This window comes from Polyodon spathula, chromosome 1, assembly GCF_017654505.1.
Source record: "Polyodon spathula isolate WHYD16114869_AA chromosome 1, ASM1765450v1, whole genome shotgun sequence".
Lineage (NCBI taxonomy): Eukaryota > Metazoa > Chordata > Actinopteri > Acipenseriformes > Polyodontidae > Polyodon > Polyodon spathula.
Window position 1 is genome coordinate 30,091,918 of NC_054534.1, and position 15,771 is coordinate 30,107,688.

The following is a 15,771-nucleotide window of genomic DNA, read 5'->3' on the forward strand; positions in this document are numbered from 1 at the left end:
GTTACTTCAGTTTCATGTATTTGCAGTTGTGTATATGTGTGATTAGACGAGGGAGACAGGGAGAGGCTGTATGGACTTGTACACAGGCTCAGTCAGTTGCTCCCAAACACAGCACTGGTGGAAATGTCCACAATGTCAGGAGTTCAGATTGGTGTCCAGCTCATATACTGGTGTACTGTTTTTAATGTTTCTGCTGCTAGAATAATGTAACGATGAATTGACTGTAGAATTTAATGTTGTTCTAGAACCAGCATAGGAAGTATTGTTATCTTTGAACCAGGTTGGTCTGCTGGAAATCCACAAAAATATACCAATTAGCTTAACCTGCTTTTCAACAAAAATATAAATGTTCTTTCAAAAGGTCGCAGTCCATAAATATTCATAATTTTGAAGATGTACTTTCCACTGTATTTAATGTATTCTGCATTTTTTTTTACTGTATATCATTTATTATGCATTTCTCTCTATTTGAAGTATTATGGATTTTCTTGTATTTATTGCATCTTGTAAAGCGCTTTGTGATGGTGTTCCACTATGAAAGGCGCTATATAAAATAAAAATTGATTGACAATTTTGTTGACGATCACCTCTTGAACACGTGTTTATTGTCATAACAGACGATGAGTTTTTGCCTTATTTAATTTGCAAAACGGAGGGAGTGCGAAGTGCATGCTTGGATAATTGGTTTGGATGCTTGGTTTTTGAGCTTGTTACTAGTTTAGCTCTCTCTCTCTCTCTCTCTCTCTCTCTCTCTCTCTCTATATATATATATATATATATATATATAATATATATATATATATATATATATATATATATATATATATATATTGATATATATATATAATAATTATATTGTTTTTAAATTTTATATTATTTTTTAAAATTCCTTTTCATGCACAAATGACTTTAAGACTATGATTTACTTTGGCATGGTGATACAGTGATCAACATCAGGGTTGAAGAAATAAAAAAGTATCTTTCCTGACTTTTGATCCAATTATTTTGCCTAAAGAGAAGCTCCAGGAGCAGCTTGGGGAAAGTGTTCAGTTTGTCTGTAGATACTCCAGGAGTCATGGATGTTCCCGGAACTGTTGTTTTGCTTTGTTTCTGTGACGTTCAAAAGCATATAATGAATTGTCCGAGTAGACATTAAACTAAGCCTGGTGATTTTTCAGGATCAACTCAGTTATTTAGTGGTATTGAGAGTAACTAGCAAACATTATTCAAAGACAATAAAAAGAGGAATTGAAACTGTCTTGTTATCATTATGCTGGTAAAAATAAAAGCAATGTCAGCAGCAATTTGCCTCAGTGACCATACTACAGGAAACATCTAAAATATTCAGAACTCAACACTACATGGCAATGCCTAGAAGTTGGAATAATGGCAGGATGTACCATTTCTCCACTGGTTTTTACCATGGCAATGGAAGTTATTTATTAGGGCATCAAAATGGGTAGTGGGAGGAGAGCGCTTGGCTTCTGGAATGCGACTACCACCAATTCGAGCATACATGGATGACATGACAACCATGACTACAACAGTAGCCTGCACTAATAATAATATAACATTGAATGGGCACGAATGCAATTCACACTAAATCAAGGAATATCACTATAATTAAATGTTAAGTAGTAGATAAAAGGTTCTATATTAATGGTGAGGCAATACCAACAGTGTCTGAGAAGCCAGTGAAAAGTCTTGGGAGATGGTACGACGTGGATTTAAAGGACACAATTTGTGTGGGAGAAGTTAGACAACAAGCAGTGGAAGGGTTGAAGAGCATAGACAGCAACGCTTACCAGGCAAACTAAAACTCTGGTACTTTCCTTTTAGTCTACTGCCAAGACTGCTGTGGCCACTGACTGTGTAGGAGGTTTCCTTGACAAAAGTTGAGAAGCTGGAAGCTTTAATCAGTTCATACGTCAGGAAATGGTTGGGAGTTCCATGCTGCCTCACAGAGTGGGACTTTATGGTAAAGGAATACTGCAGCTACCAGTCTCTGCTCTAACCGAGGAGCTTAAGTGCGCCAAAGTCTGACTGGAAATGACATTAGTAGATTCATGTGACCAATGCGTAAGGGAGGCAGCACCTGTGTTGAAAATGGGAAGAAAATAGGTGTAGAGGTGATGCAGTGCAAGAATAATCGCAGACAATTTGTAATCCGGTTTGGAAAGTGTTTTATATATAATCCAGGTCTGGCGACCAAATAAACCCCGGCAATACACAACGATGTGTAATGCACGGAGGTGACAAAGCAGGGTTACTGTCCAAACAATAAACACAAATGATCTTCTCCGCAATAATAGTGGACACGGTACCAGTCCTGGGTGCATGCAGTGGTGCTCTTGGTCGGCGATAAACAGGTTTATTTCTGTGACTATCGGTGCAGTGCTGGTCCAAGGCGACAACTGTATATGTGTTAGCTGTCTGATGGTTTAACAAACACAGACAGTTACTAACAGACAATACAAACAAACGAAACACTCACGAATATTCTTTTCAGCAGCTCTTTATTTCAAAAGCAGTAACTACTGTGGCTCACACAGTCCTTCCAGGTCAATACACAAACCCAAGCGAAGGAAAAGACTAATGAGTCTCTGGCCCCTTTATGCTATCACCTATGACCCATGGATAAATGGTTTCAGCTGCTACCTCGTTTTACTTTCCATGTCAATAGTTTCCTGCAACGGAGTCTCGCCTTCTTCCAGGCTGACCGACTTCCCGACCCTAGAAATGAACTATCAGGCCAGCCAGTCCAAAGCCTTCCCCTTTCGCTACTTAGTTCCCTCAAATGTCGGGAGGGAGATTTACAACGAGAACTCGTTATATTTCCGTCACACAGATAGTGTTGGACGTTCACCCCAGTCATATCACTTTGAGGTCAGAGGACTTGAACTCTGACCTAAAGCTGTTACGTTTTTAAGTGTCTAATAAAAGTAATTGTACATAACAAAATAGTTCAAATATATTTCTCTGCCATGTACATCCATTCATTTTATAAGTATCAAGTGTGCAGTTTTGAAAGAAACACATGTTATAGCAAACATGTATTATCATTTCAAAACATGATATCTGGTAGTACATTAGGTTAAATAAAAACACCCTTTCATTGGCTTCTTTCCAGTCAATAACCAATGAGCTGTTTCCCCTATTGACTGACATGCTTTTAGCCAGTACTGTGACCCAAAACACACCGCTGCAGTGAAATGACCCAGGAAGTACAAGTGCAAAAAGAAAAAAGGCACTTTAACCTAAAGCAGTACCAGGTATTGTGTTTTAAAATTAATTTGTGTGCTATTTTAAAACCACATATTTTACACTTACAGTGGTCACAAAAGTATTCACCCCCCCTTGGACTTTTCCACATTTTATTGTGTTACAACATGGAATCAAAATAGATTTAATTAGGAGTTTTTGTCACTGATCAACACAAAAAAGTCCATAATGTCAAAATGAAAAATAAAATCTACAAATTGTTATAAATTAATTACAAATATAAAGCAGAAAATAATTGATTGCATAAGTATTCATCCTCTTTGCTATGACACACCTAAATAAGCTCTGGTGTAACCAATTCTCTTTAGAAGTCACATAATTAGTAGAATGGAGTCCATCTGTGTGCAATTAAGGTGTTTCACATGATTTCAGGTTAAATATACCTGTCTCTGGGAGGTCCCACAGTTGGTTAGTACATTTCCTAACAAAAACTACATCATGAAGACGAAGGAACATTAAAAGCAAATCTGGAATAAGGTTCTTCAAAAGCACCAATCAGGGGTAGGATATAAGAACATTTCCAAGGCATTGAATATCCTCCTGGAGCACAGTAAAGTCCATTATTAAGAAATGGAGAGAATATGGCACAACTGTGAATCTGTCTAGATCAGGCCGCACAAGAGGCCTATGGCAACTCTGAAAGAGTTACAGTCTTCCACGCCTGAGCTGAGAGACACTGTGCATATGGCAACAATAGCCCGGATGCTTCACAAAACTGGCCTTTATGAGAGAGCGGCAAAAAGAAACCAATTGTTGAAAAAAAAATTACATCAGAGCTCGGCTAGGGTTTGCCAGAAGGCATGTGGGAGACTCTGAGATCAAGTGGAAGAAGATCCTATGGTGTAATGAGACCAAAATAGAGCTTTTTGGCCTAAGTTAAGCGCTATGTTTGGGGCAAGCCTAACACTGCACATCATCCTGAGAAAACCATCCCTGCCATGAAGCATGGTGGTGGGGGCATCATGCTATGGGGATGCTTCTCTGTGCCAGGGCCTGGAAACTTGTGAAGATAGGAGGGCAAAATGGATTCAGCAAAGTACAGAGAAATCCTGGAGGAAAACCTGTTGAAGTCTGCAAGAGACCTGGGACTTGAGAGAAGATTCATCTTCCAGAAGGACAATAACTCCAAACATACAGCCAAAGCCACACTGGAGTGGCTTAAAAACAAAAAAAAGTCAATATCCTGGAGTGACCCAGCCAAAGCCCTGACCTCAATCCAATTGAGAATATGTGGAAAGAGTTGAAAATTGCTTTTCACCAAAGGTCCCCATCCAACTTGACGGAGCTTGAGCAATTTTGCAAAGAAGAATGGGCAGAAAGTGTAGTGTCCAGATGTGCAAAGCTGGTAGAGACTTATTCAAATAGACTCATGGCTGTAATTGCTGCCAAAGGTGCCTCTACCAAATATTGACTAAAGGGGGTGAATACTTATGCAATCAATTATTTTCTGTTTTGTATTTGTAATTGTTCTAAATTAATCTGTAGATTTTATTTTTCACTTTGACATTATGGACTTTTTTGTGTTGATCAGTGGCAAAAACTCTTAATTAAATCCATTTTGAATCCATGTTGTAACACAATAAAATGTGGAAAAGTCCAAGTGGGGTGAATACTTTTGAGAGCCACTGTATGTAGCTATAGTGAGAAATCGCTAAGATTTATGAAATTATTTTGAAAGCTACAATTACTTTAACCAGACATATAACAAAGCAAAAGGTTTTTTGATAGTCTCAGTGCCTTATTTTACTAAACTGGCCTTTCTGCTCTTCCGTTACAGCTGCAACAACTAACAGTTAGTCCTTGGCAGGGTACACATATCTGGATTATGTGCCAGTGCAATTTACAAAAAACAAAACAAAGAAAAACAACACATATTTGTATGAACATACTGTCTCCATTGGTTTTAAATCATGTTGCTGCTTCTTGATAAGATATATGTATAAGAAATAAATATGTTTTGGGAAGTGTACGTATTAAGAGAGTCATTCTGCCCTTTTTCTTTGCTTTAGAAAATATACTGTGACTTTTCAGGATTTGTAAGGATTGCAGGGGATTTCCAATGAATTGTCAGACGAGACTACAATGAAATGTGTGGGCCAGTGATTAAAGAAAAGGGCTTGTAACCAAGCCTGGACATCGTCAGTTTGAGTCCAGCTTATTCCATTGCCGACTGGGGATGGGAGCTCCTAGGGGGCGGCACACAGTTGGCCGATCGCTGCCCAGGGAGGGAGGGCTTAGGTCGGCCAGGGTGTTCTCGGCTCATCACACACCAACGACCCCTGTAGACCTGCCGGGCGCCTGCGGACTTGTTAGTTGTCCTCCCATGCTGTAGCTCTGGGCTGGCAGCATGGCAGGCCTGCAGAGTGAAAAGAAGCAATAGGCTGATAGCACACGCTTTGGAGGACAGTGTGTGTTTGTCTTGCCGCTCCCGAGTTCAGCACAGTGGTGGTAGCGGTAGGCTGAGCCTAAATACAATTGAACATTTCAAACTAGGAGAAAAATGGGATCAAAATTTAAAAAATAAAAATAAAAAACGGACTCAGGATCACTAGGAAACTGACAATCTGGATGACCAGGTCCAACCTGTTTCATGCACTTCATTGCAAAAATAAGAAAGTTAACAACATTATATTCGTCGGACACATGTCCCTTGTACCTGGAAGGGTTAAAGACCCCCTTAGTATGTACATGATTTACTTAATGTAGACTATTACCAAGTACATTTCCACAGTTCACTTATTTTATTTCTCAGCTGTACATACTTCTATAAAAGGTTATTATACACTAAAAACTCTAAACTAAAATATGAATATTACAGGCTGCCAGTGCTATGTTTCTCATAATCACTGTCTAAACTTGCCTGCTGAAGTGTAAACATTTACAGCTGAACTTGTCTGTGGAGATTTTATCAGCAAGCTTGCCTGTTTAGACTTCACGTCCACAAAGGATTCAATCCAGAAACACTCACACATCATGCACTTTCACAATATTGCTTTTTTATCAGTTGTTAGTTTCTTAGGTTGATTGCGAGTTTGGTTTAATTATTCTATAAATGTAATCCAAACAAATATCACTGCCAAAGTAATGTTCTGCTAGAAAAGATGTCATAACAATTCACTGGTAAAGCTTCAGCTGAGTGCAAGTAGATTCAACAGAGATGTCTCAGTTGAAAAATCTGCCCAGTGCACCAGAGTTTAAATTACTCTCTAACTCCAGCTATGACAATCTGTTATATGTACATAATGATTGAAGGAGGTATATTTTCTTAGACATACCATAGTGTGCTTTTTTCTCTCAATAGATTAAAGGCTAATTTAATTTGAAGTGTCTTTTCATTTTTTCCCCAAACAGAGTAATCTAACCACATTTCATGGGATTGCAGTAGGATGCAGGTTTTGAGAACGGTGTCTTTATTCCATGAAGGTGGTATGTAAACTAAAACTTTTAGTGCGGTTAGTTAGGTTAGATGTATTTTAACAATGATCTTCAGGGACAAGCAGTAGCTCAAAGTACATAGAAGTGTACAAATAGGGGGCGGCAAAAGCTTTCAACATTCCTAACTGAAACACGTTGCATTTCTCTACTCCTGGCAATCCTTTGACATTTCTAGGAAACTGAAGTATCATGCTATATTTGAGGACACTATTTGCCTGTGGCTGTATTTAACATAATGAACTGCACCATGCAGGTAATGTATATAGACTACACTTGCCCCTGTATATGAATGAATGATACAAGTTATCTAGTTTCCAGAGGGTGCTGCGGGACAAGAGGCATTCAAACAGAAATACTGTCATTTAAAACATCAGAGACATTATTTAAACATTGAGACACATTTTAAAATCTAATCTTCTATAATCACATAGCTCCAATACAGTTGGAGTAATTGGTAAATTACTACTGTGACCTGCAATTTAACAGGTATTGTACATTGCATTTGCAAGTGAGTGCACAGCCAAGTACCTCAAGACACTTGGTCCAATCACTGGCTGCTCTATAAAAATGGAGTACGTTATGATTGGAGACTTGAGTAGATCTCAAATCATACCTTGTATCTTATCTATTAAAGTGTTCAATCAAATATGTGGGAGCCTGACTGGATACACATTTATAAACTAAAGTGTACCAAAGTTTCTTTCATCTATTTCCAATGTATTCCAGCCCAATTCAGTATACATTGTGCAATGATGGGTCTGGAAATCACATTCCAAAACAAATCTACGTAAGACAGTTATATAAAACACCCAAGCTATGCAGAGATGCAATAGACATCACTTTAATTTCAGTGCTGTAACTGTCTCACAGGACACTGTGATTTGGGACAAGACCCCGCCCTCCTCCTACAGAGAGCATTTTGTCTGTCCTCCTTGGTCGCTGCCATTTATGCTTACCTCTACAAATTAAATATATATCTGTTTGTTCAGCTTGATCTCCCTCTGATTTATTGTGTAAGATTAATTAAAAGTCAGCAACAGCTAGTATTTCACCCTGTTACATTGTTTATTACAAAGGTAGACAGACAATTAAATCAATACCATTCTCCATAAGCGTCTTAATGATGTGCTGCAGGCACTTTAGGGAGATACTTTCACCTGAGTGTGTCACCGTTAGGCACGGCTCCCGAATTTGGGATTTTTTTTCATTAAAAAACTGTAATATTTCATTGACCAGCCATTGTACCGATATCTTCGCTGTATTGAAAGTTTCCATTAATTCAAATGTGTTGATATTATGTGTTTCTTCACTTTCTGTGCTCTTTTTAAACAATCCTGTGATTGTGAGCTGCTTGTTTGGCACTTCAGTGATTGTCTAAACTTCAGGTTTGATTTTCTTGCTTTTGTGTACTGCGCTGTCAAGATGCTTGTTGATACCTTTTCTTAGATGATCCAAAGACACAAGTTGAGCAACAGAATCCCACCATCTGCATGCAACATCTCCTTTTCTTAGCTCTGAACCCAATCTTCTGTCAAAATGAATGAACATGAAATAGAGTAATTGTCCAGCTGACAACTGAAAGACTGACTGCGGTGTCAGATTACAGATCCATTGATTTAGAAAGAAGCAGCCTACTATCATATACCTGGGAAACTGTTCCCACTGAATCCCATTATGCTGTGACTTTGGCTGCTGGAAAACTAGATTTTATATGCAACTATGCCATTAATCAGATGCAGTTACCTTATCAAGGCAAGTTTTTTTTTTTTTTTTGGCACAAAACAGGTTAAATTCTAGTTAACATACAGCAGCTGAAATATGCTTGGGAACAGGTTAGTGTCTCTTATGGCTTCATGTTTTACTATAGACTCTTAGATTTCACTTATATGCTGCATCGCCAGATTCCACATGCTCATTCTATATAACCACTTCTCCCAAAACAAAGCTGAAATCTAATGCCATCAAGTACTTGCAATTCCCTTGATTTATAACAAATGGACACCATGTGATTTTAAATCTAAAATTTACGAAAATGCAGAAAGAACACCAGGAGAACCAGATGTATAATCTGTCAATGATCTAGATGGAACAACATCCCAAGAATACTGCATTTATGTTCCCACAGTTATAGCTAAACAACTTAAGAAGGCCATTGAGCATTAGGACAGTTTCTAGGCAACTGTTTGCAAATCAGAAGACAAGTACTTCACTATGGCAACACTAAATGCCCAACACAGGTAAGTGCACGCTTTGTCACCAAAGTGTTAAAAGTAGTGAATTTTAATTATAATACAAAATGTGCAGTTTGGTGGTGTTTGTATTGTAAATTAATGAACTCATTTCTAATCATGCTTAACCGATGGACATCATGCTTCCATTAAAGTGGAGCTGGGAAAGATACACCATCTACCACCATCACTGTAATCTCCTTGTGCAGTAAACCGGTTCAAACGTCAAAGAAATGGAATTTCTTATTACAGCACTGCCCTGTCATTGGCACCTGAACTGGCAGTTTCTACAATAGGCCCGTAAAATAAATACTATTTCTGAAAACATTATTTGATATTTCATCATGTTGCTGGTTTCATTTCATAATAATAATAATAATAATAATAATAATAATAATAATAATGTGCTAAAGACATGGACACCCGTTGTCTACTTGTTTAATTTCTTCTTCAAAGATTTCAATCTCAAAATACTCAGTAATACAGTTGTCATTGGAAAAGACACTTCATAAAAATGATCTAATAATGTATAGTATTACTTTAGATGCTAAATAAATGAACATATTTAATAACAGGTATATATTTTCTTCTCTCTGTCTAAATGTCATGGCATAGAAATTGCAGTACTGTATATATACACACACACACACACACACACACACACACACACACAAACAGTGCCTTGCAAAAGTATTCATACCCTCTCACGGTTTTCACATTTTGTTGCTTTAAAGCTTGCAGTCATGACACTTTGAAGTAGGAATTAATATGTGTTTGTGGCAAAGTGCCCGCCCCTGTGTGTATTTTGTGCTGTGTGTTAATGTTGGTGTATAGTCATTGGTACACAGGATATAAACGGGTCTGTGTAACACGGATGTTTAAAATGTATATTTGTATTTAGGCACGAGGATTGCACAGCACTTCACATGCAAGTAAAACGTAATAATATGTGAGCACGGGGAATTGCACTTTATTAATTCACGTGCAGTTGTACCGTGACTCCAATTGAATGATTGATTAGCAATCGAGTCACGGTACAGCTGTATAAAAGCTGCATGTTTTCACTCACTCTGGGTTGTGTGTTCAGTGAGTGGAGAACAGGATTGGAGATGGAGGTAATAATAATAATAATAATAATAATAATAATAATAATAATAGTCGTAGTTAAATATCCTCTCACCGTGTTTTGTTTAGTCCATTTTGTTTGTCTGTTTATTTTGGTGAATGTGCCATGTCCTGTTTTTGTTTGTTGCAACCGTTTATTTTCTGTCTGTTCATTCATTAAATGCTGAGTGAGACCATTCGCTCAGCTCCACCAAACTCCACCTCACTTGTTGTTTATTTCCTGGCTCTGGTCTGACGACACCCACTCCGGCCGTCTTTGTGACAGTGTTATATACATAACCTTGCACACTATTTTTAATATTTATACCAAAACGAGATAAACAAAACAAACACCTAGCTCCTTTTTTCCGAGCACTAACTAAAACACCAACAGGAACCTAAACTAACAGGATAGCTAAGCTGTTTACCTGTGAATACTAAAACACTACATAAATTTTAACACTACCTTTTTTAAAAAAAAAATGTACTCCCAACCGGGCTGTTCACTCTTCAGCAGCCCAGAACAGACTGGCTGTACTCCTTATATACCATGCGCTTGGAATCGTCCATAAACATCGGAAGGTAAAATCATCTTTGTGTGATTAGAATGCATAACAGTACTGTAAGTGAAGGTGAAATCAATGAATCAAACTTTATTATCGTGTGAAATTCAGTTCCAGACACATGGCATTCATCAGAAATGATTATGATAATGTTACTAATTCTGCTTCCTGTATGTAAGCCAAGTATTTCTGGTAATGTATGTTTACCACATGATTGAAAATCCTATTTAACATGCAGCTTAATCAGTACAGAGGATAACTGAGGCTGCGAACTGCCTCGTCCATCAACAATTAGAGAATTGTTCGGTGCAGTTGTAATTATCAAACATCATTTCAGTAGGTCAATGTGATTTCGTTCTGCTAGTCTCACCCAGTCTAATCCCAGCATTTATTATGCTGCTGCCTGTGATGTACAAGTTCTGTGGATAAATTGAGGACCTCTGTAAATGGGACTCATTTTTCAAGAGCAGTTGTTGGTACAGGATTACTAAGTGCTATTATATATACATGGGTGAGTGACGTGTTGGGTGACTGTGTTTATTGCACTTAACCATATGTTAAGAACCATTACATTAGAACAATTTGCATAATGCATAAGACATCTTTGTATTCCTATTCCCATCTTGGTCAATTGCATTTGCTGTTCCAAGTGCTCTAAAATACATGTTATCTTTACCCATATACAGAGATTTGTATTTTTACAGAGTAAATACAAAACTGAAAGATCATAATTGGATAATTCTTCACCCCCCTGAGTTAATACTTGGTGGAAGCACCTTTGGCAGCAATTACAGCTGTGAGTCTTTTGGCATAGGTCTCTACCAACTTTGCACACCTAGATTTGGCAATATTTGACCATTGTTCTTTATAAAACCTTTCAAGCTCTGTCAAGTTCCTTGGTGAGCGTTGATGGACAGCAATCTCCAAGTCATGACACAAATTTTTGGTTCGATTTAGGTCAGAGCTCTGACTTGGCCACTCAAGGACATTTACCTTTATGTTTCTTAGCCACTCCATTGTAGCTTTGGCTGTTTGCTTTGGGTCGTTGTCATGCTGAAAGGTGAACTTCTGCCCCAGTTTCAGCTTTCTTGCAGAGGGCAGCAGGTTTTCCTCAAGGACTTCTCTGTACTTTGCTCCATTCATTTTTACTTCTACCCTGACAAGTGCCTCAGTCCCTGCCAATGAGAAACCTCCCCATAACATGATGCTGCCATCACCATGCTTCACAGCAGGTATGGTGTTCTTTGGGTGATGCCCTGTGTTGGGTTTGCACCAAACATAACACTTTGCATTTAGGCCTTCCCATTAATTTTACATCTGAAACACTGAGAAATGTCTCATACATGATCTGAATCTAAATAAAATTTTTGATGCCTTCAAAAAGTAGCCAATTAAGATGACTCACTTCATGATTAAATAAGACAAACTACAGTTGGTGCTACATCTTCTACATTATAGTGAATGTCACTGGAAGAATTATTATTATTATATAGGCTAAAATACTTTAAACATTACAAATCTGTTGAGCTTACCCTGTAAATATGTCCTCTTGCATATTTAAGCCATGTCTATTGTATATATCCTTTCTTTTTCGCCAGCTGGAATAACAGGGCTGAGGCTGGATGACCATACACACTGCAAGCAGGCGGCTTAGCCACAATACAAAAGAGCCAGACTGGGTTCGACATCTGTAACATCAGTACATCACACACACACAGCAGTAAAGTAGTGAAGTACAAATCCCTTCATGAGCAAGCAGCTTCAGATACCATTTTATTTATTTCATCTCTGTTCCCTGGCTTTTTATGATGTTTGCAATCATGTTCAGTAGTTCTGGGGTTTATTGATCCCGTATTGAGTTTATTATGATGTCTCTCTCTATATATATTCTCTATGTCTTAACCTGTCTGTGAGCTTGTCTGAAAAATTCTAACTGCCTACAGAACAGAACAGACTTCCTCATTTCATTCTAATCATGTAACAAAATGTCCTTTCAACTTGGCTAACCGCACCGACTCACCCTCTACATGCAGAGCAGATTGATTCACATAACATGATCTGACTGGAATGCGGAAGTTACTTTAGCTCTTTCTATAACTTTTTCTGCACCAGTATGTTCTTCTGGCCGCAGCCACCGGGTATCTCGCACGTAGATCTATCCAGACGAGCTTGAATCAAGAAAAGAGATCCGCTTCAATGAATAAAACAAAGGTAAGTGCTGAACCAGAAGCTCATACATACCTCACAAAATAAAACAGCAGCCTGCCCATCATTATCATCATGACCGTGATTATTTATTTATTTATTTATTTATTTATTTATTTAGTAGTAGCCAATTTTTTTTTTTTTTTAAATAATTTTTTCTTCCAATTTGGAATAGTCAATTATTTTTATGCTCAGCTCACTGCTACCACCCCGATATATCTAACCCGCGCATACTGACTCAGGAGTCAATATTTCGGTCCCAATGGTTAGGCGAAGAGTAACCTCGCAGCCCCGGTTACACTGAACACACGCTGTCCTCCGAAGTGTGCGCCGTCAGCCGACCGCAATTGTTTTCTCCTGTTGCTTTTCTTCTCACACTGCAGATCCACCATGCAGCCACCTCAGAGCTACAGCTTTGGAGGACAATGCACCTTAAATCTTACCTTAGATGTAATATATGCTCTGCAAAAAATGTTGTGCTTTCAAAATATGTGTTTGTTTTTATTTCTACATGTTTCATAGTCTGATGTTCTTGAAATATTGAAGGTTTAAACATGTTTTAGCCCATTAACATGTTTTCTTTTGTGCTTTGTCAATATTTATTTTTTTATGAACAATGGTTAATAAATGTGTTTTGCCACATTACTATTCTGATTATACACAATACTCCCCAGAAACGGCTGTATATAATATTCTGTACTGCGGTTTTACTTGACTGAAGTACTGAGTGTTATTAGCATGCCTTGTTCATATGGCAGAGTTAACAGTGCCATGGGAGGATGTTGTGGATGAGGCATAAGAGAGGAAGAAACTTCGATATGTTCAACTAGCTGCTGAAGCAGAACAGCGAGGATGGAGAGTCCGGGTTTACCAAGTGGAGGTGGGTTGTCGAGGATTTGTGATTTCTCAGAGATATCAGGTTCAATCACCAAGAGTTGTGTTGCTCAGTAAAGAAGCAGCAGAAAGGAGCAGCAGCATAGTCTGATGTTCTTGAAATATTGAAGGTTTAAACATGTTTTAGCCCATTAACATGTTTTCTTTTGTGCTTTGTCAATATTTATTTTTTTATGAACAATGGTTAATAAATGTGTTTTGGCTGTGGTTGAGACAAACAGATTCTGGCTGGAGATCTCAAACACAATAGAAAGAAAGCAAGTGGTTGTTTGATGTCCGGGATGTACGGGTAAGTACACTGAGCTGAGCTGAGTGGGGGATGGAGGGGAGGTGCCCACTTGAAGACCCCAGAGATGTACCCTATTTAGCTCAATCAGACGGTTGTCATGCTGATACGCTGGGGAGACCGCACTGTGGATGATCCCTGGAGCCAGCATCACAGCCATTGTGTGTGCTCATGCGCTGGGAGGCAAAATAAGCTGATACCTGGAGCCAGCATTACACTTCAGTCATCAACACCAGACAGAAGGATAACTACATCATTAGATGAAAAGAAAAACAAATGGAAGGAGATGCAGATGGATCACATTAGTTTACTGTAAAGCTACGTTTTAGTTATTGCTTATCTTGGCGAGAGCCGAGTTCAAATAAATCAGTATGAAGTTTTAACGTCTACTCTCATGTAATGGAAATCATCAGCAGAGGTTGCACATAGCTTACGGATAGATCTTTTTGAAAGATGCCTGGCTGCTCAGTAATATCATTATACCTGGACTTAAAACAATGGCTTGGCTGTATATGCTGAGTAATTGAAAATTAATTATCAACACCCCTCTCCAAGAATAATATTCTATTTTATATTTAATTTTGGATGGTAAATTTTCCAATTTCCAAATTACCAAATTACCGTAAAGTGTTAAGCATTCTTGAGTTGTTTCTTTAACTAAACCACGTTTGTGTTACTAAATGAGCATGGACAGGGTATTGGTTGATTCTTTTCTCTCCTGGTTTTGGCTGTCTGCCTTCACAGACTGAAAGCCAATCAGATCTTTTGTTGTGGTAGCATGTTTTTTCTCTGTCTGTACATGTTAAATAAGCTGATCATGTGGTGGCTTGGCTTCACTTAGCTTTGCCTCCAGCAATAAAAAAAAAATGAAATGATTATATTTTAGATAAGGTCTAATGTTAGAGTGTTCAAAATGATGAGTGCGAGATCCAATTAGGGGTCTGTTCAAGTTACAACAACATGCTAAAAATTCATCCTGTAACTACATTTGGTGAAGTTTTTTCTTTCTTTGAAAGAAAAGTATTTAGGGAAATATTGAGTTGATGTGTGAATTCAGCATATATGGAATTACTTATTTTGACATTATTAACACACCAATGGTCAATTAAATTGATTTAATTAATGTACAGAAATATTCCACATTGTCAAGAACAGAATCATTTTCTTTGAAACAATACAGTATTTACAGTATTTCTGATCAGGTTTTATTCTCTATTTGTTGGTCAACTGCCACCAAGCTAGCAGACAATTGAAGACTTTGAGTCCCACATGCCCACACTAAAAAACATCTGTTTCATCATGCTCATGTCAAATCTGGTGTTTACTAGCATCGTACAGTATAACAGCCTTTCCAGACTTTGACTTTGTGTTGTTACAGCTTGAAAATGTTTGGGTACTCTATGCTGTGTTTCTGTTCTGTTATGTCTTTGAATATTTTCTTTCAGCTATTTATTTCTTTATGTTCAGCAAATTCTGTACATGGTGGTACTTTCACCTGCTCTTGTCAATAAAACATTTGCAATACAGTGTAATGAATAACAAGCTTGTTTGTCATGTTTGCACAGTGGGCTGGCATGCTTTTGCACCTTCCACTGATAGCAAGACCACACCTAATGGGCCTCAAGCCCTTTAAAATGCATTGACTCAGCTTGTACTTACTTGAGTGCTCAAGCTTGCAGGTCCGCTGGGTCTGTGAATGCTCTCAAAGATAGCTAGATGTTTGGTTTGTATTGTATATACTGTAGCTAATCATTTTAAGGAAGTGTCCTCTTAA